Below are 11,702 nucleotides of genomic sequence, written 5' to 3' on the forward strand. Positions count from 1 at the left end.
CTGGGCATGCGTGTTTGAGCAAGTGTCAGCAAGGTGCCCGCCTGTGTGCTCATGGCAAGTGGTCCGTCCTCACACCTTCACAGTGAAGTGGCGGACTTGGATCAAACTCCTCTCATCCAACATGCTCACAGAAGCCCGGTGCTCTCGCAGGAAGAATGAGAATTCTCCAAATGACTGGAACATGCATTAAACTCTTTCTAGTTTTCATGCGGAGGTAGGAATTTTTACCTGCTTTTATACTTTTCTGGTCAATTCTACTGAAAACTGAAGACAGGAATTTGATTTCTAGTACGATCTCACCAAAATAACATTTTTTTTTGAGTCTACTGATCATTTTATTTTTTGTGTATGGGAAACTTCATCAGGAATATGTGCAACTACAATGAAAATAATTCACTTCAATCTCCAAATGGCTTCCCTTGAGGAGATCACAATCTCATAGCAAAACTTGCAGTATGATTTGCCAAAACATTTAAGAAACTGTATAGCTGACCCTTGAACAACGGGGGTTTAGGCGCACCAGTTCCTCTCACCCCTGCATAGTCAAAAATCTATGTATAACTTTTGACTCCCCCCAAATTTAACTGCTAATAGCCCACTGGTGACCAGCAAACTTACTGATAACATACATTTGTATGTTATATGTATTATACACTGTATTTTTACAATAAAGCTGGAGAAAAAAATATTAGGAAAATCGTAAGGAAGAAAAAATATATTGACAGTGCCGTACTATAAAAATCCACATATAAGGAGACCACACAGTTCAAAACCATGTTGTTCAAGGGGTCAACTGTAGTTGACTTCTACAAAGTTAAACTCTTTCTACATGATGGAAAAATTACTGATAGGATATAATGAATTGAATTAGTATTCTTTTAATTTTCAAAGGGCTTTTACATCTTTTATCACATTTATTTTCACAACAGCATTACAACATCATCTGGTAGATAGGATACATAATAAAAAGCACATTTTCAGATGAAAAGCCTATGATCCAGAGATAACTTACATAAGAATTCTGCCAAGCAGTGGCAAAGCAAGGACAGAAAGGAGTCATTTAATTAAGTAAGATAAGACTCAGGATATTTACTTAATTTCTAATGATTTCAAATAACATAAATAAACTCCTCTCACTCCAAACTTAGTTGCAGCCATTCATTCAACTCATTCCTGTATCAGATTCCTTACAGACAGGTTTGATTCTTGATATGTTGGCCCCACAAGATAAGGTTTACAAGGTACATAAGATAGACCACTGAAAGAAAATACAACACTGTCTATTTCTCTTTGAAAGAGAAAATTGACCTTACTTTAGAGGACATTAGAATACTGTCTGCCCAGGAACCAAACTCATTATGGCAGATTAAAGATGGCAGAAAATTCTTTAATTCTCTTCCCATCAAAAAAAGGGGGCCCATGCCCCTTCTCTTTGAATCTGGGTACTCTCTGTGCTTTGACTAACAGAAAGAGCAGAAATGGCCCTGCCAAAACCTTAAGAAACTGGTAGTTTCCATTTCTGGTCTTTTGAACCTCTCTTTCTAAGCACCCATGTAAGTATGAATACCCTGAAACCACCAAGCTGCAGAGGTCCCGTGTAGACACTCTAATCAACAGTCCCAGCTGAACCTAGTTTTCCAGCCATTTCCACCAGACACCAAACACATGATTCTTCAGACCAGACCAGGCACCAGCCCACTACCACCAAACAACTCCAGATGACACCACATGGAACATAAAAATCTCCTAGCCAAGCTCTGCCCCCAAATCATCATCTAGCAATGAAACGATTGTTATTTTAAACCACTGAGATAAGTTGTCATGCAGCAGAAAATCATTGAAATACTTGTCATCCTATTTGAAGAAAGTCTGACTATAGATGAAAGGCAGGGCTCCACTTCCCAACACAGAAAAGTCAAAGTAGAAAATACTTTTTCACATCCTTGGTGAGTGAAATGCAAGTGTGTGACCTGAGTTAGTCAAACAGGAGCCTAAGTTCAAGACTCTGAACCATGAAAAGAAGTGACACAAAGGAGAGGTAAGGTTAAAGGAAATTCAGAATAACTGCAACAAAGCAAAAAGTCATTTCATGCAAAAGACCATGAATAGCCAAGAAAATGTTGAGGAACAGTAATAAGGTGGGGAGCCTTGCCTTTTCAATATCAAGACTTTTCATTAAGGCATAGTAATTAGGATAGTGTGGCTTTGGCTCAGAAATAGACACTGAGACCAATGGAACAGAATACAGAAACTGGAAGAAGAACATGCATGTATGGAAACTCTCCTATATGACATAAGAGGATTTCTAAATTAATGATGAATAAACAGGGCTGAGAAAATTGATTGTCTATGTCAAAAAATAAATAACATTGAATCTTTACCTCAAGCATATGCTGCAATCAATTTTAATTACATTAAAGACACAAATAATAGTTGAAATTGAAAACATTTAGAAGAAAATACAGGAGAATCTTTTTTTACCTCAGGGTAGGGAATAATTTATTAAATTTATTCAAAATAATAATCAGAAATAATGAAAATTAAACTATAACAAGATTAGCAATTTACCGTCATCAAAGTCCATAAATAAAAGGACACACTATCGACTGAGAAAGAGATCTGTATATAACTGACAAAGGATTAGTATCTAGAATATATACAGAATTTTTCAAATTAAAAAAAAAGACAACTCAAAAAAATACTGCCAAAATAAAGGAGCAAGAAATGAACAACAACAAACAGGAATGAACAGTAAATACTTGAATCCATGGTAAACTTCAAAAGCAAAGAAGAAAATGCAAATTTAAACCACAGTGGGATGCTATTTTACACAGATTACATTGGAAATATCAAAAGTTTGATAAAAATCAAGTGCTAGAAAAGATATTAGCAACTTGCTCCTTGAAACACTTGTAGGGGAAGAGAAAATTGTTATTCTCACTTTAGAGAGGATTTGGACAACATCTAGTAAAAGTTAAGGCATTTACCTTAAAACCCAACAATTCCCTCCCTGTAAATACCTTATAAAAACTCTTTATATGTACATTAAAAATAAGTAGAAATATATTAATAGCAAGAAAACAGAAATCATTTAAATACAAATCAAGAGAAAACACAAACTGTGAGATATTAATATAACATTATTATTCAACAGTGAAAATGAAGGTATGAGACCTATACAAGGGAACACAGATTATCATAAATACAACACTGAATTAAAAAGCAAATTGCAGGGGTACCTGGGAGGCAGAGTCAGTTAAATGTTGGACTCTTGATTTTAGCTCAGGTTATGATCTCAAGGTCATGAGATTGAGCCCTGCATTGGGCTCCATGCTCAGTGCAGAGTCTGCTTGAGATTCTCTCTCCCTCTTCTTCCCCCTCTGCCCTTCACCCCTGCACTCTTTCTCTCTAAAATAAATAAATAAATCTTTTAAAAATAAATAAGTAATAAAAAGCAAGTTGCAGAAAAACATGTAGAGTATGATACCACTCAAAAACTTTTTTTAAAAAGCAAAACTGAACTACATATACATACAAACACAGTAAATCTATTTTGGAGCAAGGAAAAATAAAGAGCAAATTTCAAATAGTTATTACATAATGGAGCAGGATGAGGGATTTTTTTTCTATTAATGATCTATTAATATGGTGTATGATGTTAATGGATTTCCTAATACTGAATGATATAAGCATATCATTATTTTCTTAAATAGTATTATATTCTTAATGTAGTATTAGATTATGCTTGCTAATATTTACTGTTTTGCATTATTCATTAGTGATCTTGACTTAAAAATTTCTTTATGTGTGTATGTACTATATTAAATTTAGATGTCAATGCTTTATAAGAAGAATTTGGAAGTTTCCCATCAATTTCTATAAATTTGAACAAAAACAGCACTGAGACTGAGTTTGGTAAAATTCTACTGTGAAACTAACTTAGTATCTTGATTTTATGTGAGGTAATCTCTTGATAACTTTATTTCTTTAGAATTTCTAAACTGGCTTCTGAGTCCAATTTTGACAAAATTCTATTATCCTTGAAACTTAAGCATCTAGGTTATCATAAAAGCATGAAAAACAAAAAACTCTGAAAAACTTAATTTTTTTTTAAAAATTACTATTTCAATATATTCCCCTTATCACCTCTTTATCTGTGTATATAGTTTTTCTCATATTTTCCCTTGATAAAGTTAGCTGATTTTTTTATTAATTTTTCTCAAAAAGAAAATTTTGGTAAACTAATTAGAACTTAGATCTTCTGTTCTTCAATGCCTCATTAATTTTTGCTTTTATCTTTGTTAGTTCTCTTTCTTTGGCTTTTATTTTGTTGGGTTTTTTCCTAACTTTTTCAGCTGTGAATTTCATTCATTTATTTTCACTATTTTACTTTTACTGATAAAAGTATTTAGCTCTATGAAGTTTCCCCTACCTGCTTTAAATGTATTCCATAAATTTTATTTTATTTTATTTTATTTTATTTTATTTTATTTTATATTTTAGAGAGAGAGCATGAGCGGGGGGGGGAGGAGAATGGGAAAGGGAGAAAGAGAATCTCAAGCAGGCTCCACGGTCAGTGCACAGACCAACATAGGGCTCGATCCCATGACCAGGAGATCATAACCTGAGCTGAAACCGAGAGTCCGTCGCTTAACCAACTGAGCCACCCAGGCACCCCTCCATAAAATTTCAATATATACTATTCTAATGATTAGTACTTCTTATAGATTCCATAATTTCTGTTCGTATTTTTTCATTTCACCCAAGAGTTTAATAGAAGGTTTTGTAATTATCAGTTTTAACCTTGGTGCTTCTGTCTCCTCTTCTCTTTTATGTACTTGGCTGGAGGGGGAGGAGGCAGGAATTAGGATACTGCTCACTCTCCAAAAGGCTTATGGCAGGGGCTTAAGTTGAACATACTGCTGAGAGTTGGGGTAAGGTGGTCCCCCTTAGCTGTGGGTGATGTGATCCAAGACCCCACTGGGTGCCTGAAACCATGATAGTACCAAACTCTGGTTTTTTTTCCTGTGTATACATACCTATGACAAATTTGAATTTATAAATTAGGCATAGCAAGAGATTAATAATAACAAATAATAAATTAGAACTGTGACCATATACTGTAATCAAAGTTATATGAACATGGTCTGTCTCTCAAAATGTCTTATTGTACTGTACTCACCCTTCTCGTGATGATATGAGACAATAAAATGCCTATGTGAGGAGATGGAGCATGGTGAATTACACAGATGCCATGACGTAGCTGACCATCAGTACTGACCCTCTGATCACATGTCAGAGGGAAGATCATCTGCATCCCGACTGCCGTTGACCACAACCAAAACCTGAGAAAGCAAAACCATAGACAAGGGCGACTACTGTATATTTTTCTACTTAAAAGCAGTTAAAGTGGCAATGTTATTTTTCTTCTGGTTAGGCTGACATTTTGGGTTATGTGGGCTATATTTGTTTCTCTTGTTGATCAGTACAGTTTTTTGGAGAGATTCAAACTTAGTGACAACCATTTTCCTAGGCTACCTGGAAGTCTCCACCATTGCTTTTAACTTAAACATTTCATTCCTTTGAACCAAAATTTTAATATTTAACATTTAATTAATCTGTCTTTAAAGTTTCTTGTTTCTCCTATCTTTTTCTTTCCCCGGAAACAAAATGTAATGTCCAATCTTAAAGCTATCACAGGTCAAAGAAACTCATGAATTATCTAGTCCAGCCTAAAACTACCACAGTTATCATTTCTACAACTGATCCAAAAAAGGACAGGAGGGAGATGGCTATTCAGGCTCTGGTTTCTTATTTTCAAATTTTCAAGACAACATATGCAAAATTTAGAAAGTTATACATATTTTGATTTTTGTTTTAGAGTTTTTTTCAGTGAAAAATATAGTCCTAGGAATTTTTGCCCATTGGTCTCATCTCAACCCGCAGTGTGAATACCCAAGCATACATGTGTACCCCAGAGAACACAGGATGACACAGAATAAATGCTCGTCTCCAAATATAGGAAGGGAATGAAGAAAAAAACATTATTTTGCATTATACCAATACAAACTTATAAAGTAGAATGCAATATTTGGATAGTATTTTTAAATGAAATGTGGGTTCTCAAAGAAATGTGACAAGTATCATTAAGGGTACGTTAGTGGAAAATCTGAGAAGCACTTCTCATCTAGAGTAACAGAAAAAATCATGTGTCTTGTATAGAGAGATTGTACATATAGCCTCTAGGGCTTTCATGTCCCTGTGAATTTTCTGTTCATAATCAGCATTCTTATGTTCTCATATTGTTCTCTACACGAAACAGTTTTCACAAGCTCAACTATCCCAGTCTTATTTTTCTATTTACTTTCTATTTGCAATAAAATAAAATTTCCAGAGCAGTTACAACACTCTAGGTATTACCAGATATTCTTACATGATCTGAACTTTATGTATTCTTTTATATGTGCAGTCTAACATTTAATTAGGATTGTTTTTTAACTCTGAATACTATGTTTGGTTCTTATGGCATTTGGAACTCCTAGGTATTTCTGATATGCATTGTTCTGTGTGTAAATATGTGTATAAATCAGTGTACCTACATATTTTATATAGATATTACATACATACCTAAAATATACAACTAATTTCTAGTTAGTTATAATATTAAACTTCATATTTGTCCACTTACATTTTACTTTGTCAATTTCAATTCCTTTGTCTAACTATTGAGATAATTTTGAATCTTGAATCTAAAAACCAGGGGTGCAGATGGGGGTGGAGATAAGGGTGGTTAGGGGTAAAAGTACTTGCATTTTTTTGAGTATAAGACCTAAAGCTACCCAAGATACTTACCAAAAAAAATTTCTTTAAACTAGCATTATAGATTGCCCCTACAATGCAAATAGGTTTCCCATAGGTTAAAAAAACACACTTTTGAAGTATTTATTTAATCCTCTGCTTTAAAATTATGGTGAACAGAATATGCCTGGATATAATTTCAGTGGCATTCAGCAAGAGAACCCCTCCTCCAGACATCAATCTCTATGATAAAATTATTATTCAGTTGCTGAGTTATATATGAAACCCCCTCTATTACTCTCCATTGCACATTTCTCCATCTGGTCCACAAGAATATTCTAATATACTTTGCTGACATGACATGGTGTTTTGTTTTGTTTTTTAATTTGGTAGACTTTGATGGATGCTCATTAACTAAGACATGGCCTCTCCACATGACTTTCTTATGGAGAAAGGAAGGAAAGAAGGAATGAGAGAGAAGGGAAGGAGGGAGGGAGGGGGGAAGGAAGGAAGGAAGAAAAGAGGGAAGGAGGGAGGGACTAAAGAGAAGGAAGGAGGAGAGGGAAGAAAAGAAGAGAGAAAGGAAGGGGAGAGAAAGAGAAAGTAGGGAAGGAGGAAAGGGGTAGGAAAAACAGGAAGGTAGAAAGAAGGGAGGGGGAGGCGAAGGGAAATATAGCTTCAGCATAAACCTTAGTGAATAGTTTGAAGTTGGGATCTCAAAGTAAAGCAATTGGCTTTAAATGGATGCTAGGAAGAACAAGAAAATTTCTCTCTAGTCAACAACTGTGAAAAATTTGGTCAATAGGAAATCAATAATAACTTTCTTCTCCAAAAATAATAGTGCTTGAGACAAGGGCTTAATTGAATAATGTTAAAAGCAAATATAGTATCACTGAGAAAAAAATTAAAGTTTTTCTAAAGAATTAAAATACAAAGAGCACCAAGAATCTAGTTATGATATATACAAAGTCATCACGAAAAATTTCTCCTGACATCAAAACGAGAAAGAAGGCAGGAAGGAGAAACAAAGTACTAAAAAACAGATGGAAGAAATAGAAAAATGATAGACTTAAATTCAACAATATTTGCATTATATATAAACGGACTACACAGTCCAAGTAAAGACAGAGATTGTCAGGCTGAATTACAGAAAAGGACAACTACATTCTCTTTACAAGAGATACATTATTAAATATGTATCACAGATATGAAATACATAGGTTGACAACGAAAGAACAGAAAAGTCTATAACCACGCAATCAATAATCATAAAGTATGGCTATATTACTATCAGGCCAAGGACACCTCAAGAACATGAAATATTATCAAAAGTCAAAGTCAGGAAGACATAAAAATCAAAGCACGGTATGAATGCACCTAACACCATAACTTCAAAATACTGCAGACCAGATGCTTTCCGACACCTGATTTTCTGTTAGGGAATACAGAATACTCAATGTAGGAGCTTTTCTCTCCAGCAGATTTTTATTTAGTATTAATATATATCTTAACATTAAATATCCCTGGGAAAGTTCCTCAGCCATCGTTAATAATAGTAATGATCAGGATAGCAAGAGCAACAACTACTACTAGTGTTTATATGCTCCCTATATTCCAGATACTATGCCAAGAAATTTACCTATCTTGTCTATGAAGATGTTATTTTTTTTCCTGTTTCAAAGATGAGGAAAGTAAAGATTATAAAGAGGTGAAAGGATTTTTAAATAGTCATATTACTAGCAGATGGATGGGCTACAATTCTTCACTGCTCACACTGACATCTTAAAGTGAATTATTCTAATGAGCCAACAGGTTTTTCTCTTTCTAATAGCTACTTAAATAACTAGACATCTGATTTGAGATAGGGAAAAAAGTTAAGAATGGGAGCTTTGGAAGAGAGCAGACCAAATGAAGAAAATATCAGAGGGTGTGGCTAGAAGTCCATGAATTTCTGGGAATAAGGGGAAGTGAATCATACTGGTGGTACAGACATAGGTGGGAATCACCCCACATTTAGATAGCAAGCAATATTGATATGGTAGCATCTTTAGTCACTGATTACTGCCTGAGATTTTCCTTAATATATATGTATCATTTTAAGATGGATGGATGGATGGAAGGAAGGAAGGAAGGAAAAAAGAGAGAGAAAGACCTTCCTTTAACACTGAATTGAGGGAATTATGATTAGTTGAGTGTATGGATATGTGCATTTATTACCACCTTCTCCCAAACCTCACTAAAATGACAAAAGTAAGATTTTTTAAAAATGTTTAAAACCCTCCTGGACAAAGAGAATGAGAAGGAGACAACAGCAAACAAGAAATGTCAACTAATTTTGTAAAGATGCAAAGAGAATACAGGATTGATGTCAACTTAAATCAGAGCAAAGGAAGCACAAACCTATGGGCCCCCAGAGGGTAATATCAATGAGAAGCAAATTGGTTTATCCCTGAAGAACCTTTAAAAGGTTCAGGAATTGGAAAATAAGGTATTACACAACCTGAAGGTCAAGTTTGGAGGTAAGAAAGGGAAACTGACTTAAAATGTGCATAAGAAGCAGTTAAATTCTTGGTTTCTCTCTTCTGCCTTCCACTTCAAGGTAATTATCCATTTCTTATTCTAAAAGGAGAATAAGGGTCTCTTTCCTAAAGAAATGGAAACAGAAAAAAAAAAAAAAAAAAGAAATGGAAACAGAAATGCTCCACCTTGAAGACATCAGGCACAGCTGAAAGCAAGGATAAGGTGCTAGATGGAAAAAAAAGAGATTAAATCTGTTTATTGAAAAGTGACACAGCCTTACCATCTCTTCCTCACCTAGTTGCCAGAATGCCTACAGATTGGATCCTAACCTCTTGGGCATTGTGGTTGACAGCTTTCCAAAATGCTTCCACATAATCCCTGTCTGCTGGCATTCACACCCTTGCTTTCCCTTGTATGTGGGCTGGACCCAGTGACTCAGTTCTAACAAATAAAATGTGGAAAAAGTGATGGAAAGATTAGGTAACTGAAGACTGTCTCATCTCGCTGACACTCTCTCTTGGCTTCTTGGCCTGCTTACTTTAATGAAGCAACTCATCATGTTGGAGAGACTCCAGTGGCAAAAAACAAGGCAGCTAACATACAGAAAGGAACTGAGGTGCTCAGTCCAACAGGCCACAAGGGACTGAATCCTGCCAATAACCTCATAACTGAGCTTGGAAGCAGATCCTTCCCCAGTCAAGTCTTGAGATGACTAGAGCCCTAGCTGCCCCCCTTGATTACAGACTTTGAGGCACCCTGGGACAGAAGAGGCAACAAGCCACACCCAGATCCTGACATGAAGAAACTGTAAGATAAATGCTGTTTCAAGCCATTAACGTTTTGGGATAGTTTTTATGCAGAAATAGATAACTAATAAAGGCATTTTGGAACATCCCTCTATCAAAAACCTGAGTGACCAAGATAAAAGACCTACAGAAATGGACATCTGGTATACTCTCAACAACAACAACAACAGAAGCCTGACCACCCTACAGTAAAGTCCACAAGCCAATAAATTCTGCACAGCAATCCAGATCTACCAAATAGCTCTTTGATATGAACAGGAAACCAAGGATCACCAGAAGTTGACTGAAAGTTCCAACATGGAAGGCAGGCTAAAACAAATTTACAAAAGAAACTTTAAGGAAATAGAAGCAATTCACACACACAAAAAAAGGAAGCAAGTTAAGCTACAAATTAAAATTATTATCCTCAGAAAAAGACAGCACATCTATGAAACAGAATTCCAGAAGAAGACAAGAAGAAGAAGGGTGAAGGGGAGGAAGAGGAAGAGCATGAGGAGGAGGAAGACAGTGAGGTGGGAAGGGAAGAAAATAAATAAAAATGGTTCTTGGAAAATAAAAATAATTGCTGAAATGGAAAATTCAATAAGATTGAAAATACAATTGAGGAAAAATCTCATACTCTAAGGGTGATATGATATAGAAGGTAAAAAAAAAAAAGACAATCCATCAAGTTTAATATCTGACTAATAGGAGTACCAAAAAGAAATACAAAAGGAGGGATTAATTAAAAAATACTAAATTAAACTTTCCCAAACTAGAAAACATATTTCTCCAGATAGAAAGAGATCCACGGAAAGCTCATAAAAAATGATAATAAACCACAGTAAGATACATAATCATGAAATTTTAGAACATCAGAGAAAAAACAAGAGCCTACAGTATCCTGGGAGAGTAGATGTAGATCATTTGCAAAAAATCTGGAATATGAACAGTACTGGAATTTTCAAAAACAACATTAAAAGCCAAAGACAAGAGAATAATGACCTCAAAAGTTTGGGGGAAATTAATTTTTTTAAAGATTTTATTTATTTATTTTGGAGGGGGCAGCAGAGGGGGAAGGGGCAGGAGGAGAGAGAGAGAGAATCTCAAGCAGACTCCCCACTGTGAGACTCCATCTCACAACCCTGAGATCATGACCTGAGCCGAAATCAAGACTCAGATGCTTAACCACCTGAGCCACCCAGGTTCCCCTGGGGGAAACTAGTTTTTAATCAAAAGTCAATGCCTACTACTGGGTATTTACCCCAAAGATACAAATGTAGGGATCCGAAGGGGTATATGCACCCCGATGTTTATAGCAGCAATGTCCACAATAGCCAAACTGTGGAAAGAGCCAAGATGTCCATCGACAGATGAATGGATAAAGAAGATGTGGTATATATATACAATGGAATATTATGCAGCCATCAAAAGGAATGAAATCTTGCCATTTGCAATGACGTGGATGGAACTGGAGAGTGTTATGCTGAGCGAAATAAGTCAATCAGAGAAAGACATGTCTCATATGATTTCACTGATATGAGGAATTCTTAATCTCAGGAAACAAACTGAGGGTTGCTGGAATGGTGGGGGGTGGGA

General features: G+C 35.4%; 1 long non-coding RNA gene across 2 annotated transcripts in view; it reads right to left on the bottom strand.

The window, feature by feature from the left end:
- Window positions 1-2,458: 2,458 nt before the first annotated feature.
- The window catches only part of LOC115942386 (uncharacterized), a 219,734-nt gene continuing 210,490 nt past the window's right edge, over window positions 2,459-11,702 (bottom strand). For both annotated transcript variants that reach the window (XR_014147489.1, XR_014147488.1), the window contains one exon: window positions 2,459-5,345. This is a non-coding gene — a long non-coding RNA (uncharacterized LOC115942386). The remainder of the gene's footprint in view (window positions 5,346-11,702) is intronic.

This window comes from Leptonychotes weddellii, chromosome 8 (assembly GCF_054177405.1).
Source record: "Leptonychotes weddellii isolate Sample4059 chromosome 8, ASM5417740v2, whole genome shotgun sequence".
In the NCBI taxonomy this organism is placed as follows: Eukaryota; Metazoa; Chordata; class Mammalia; order Carnivora; family Phocidae; genus Leptonychotes; species Leptonychotes weddellii.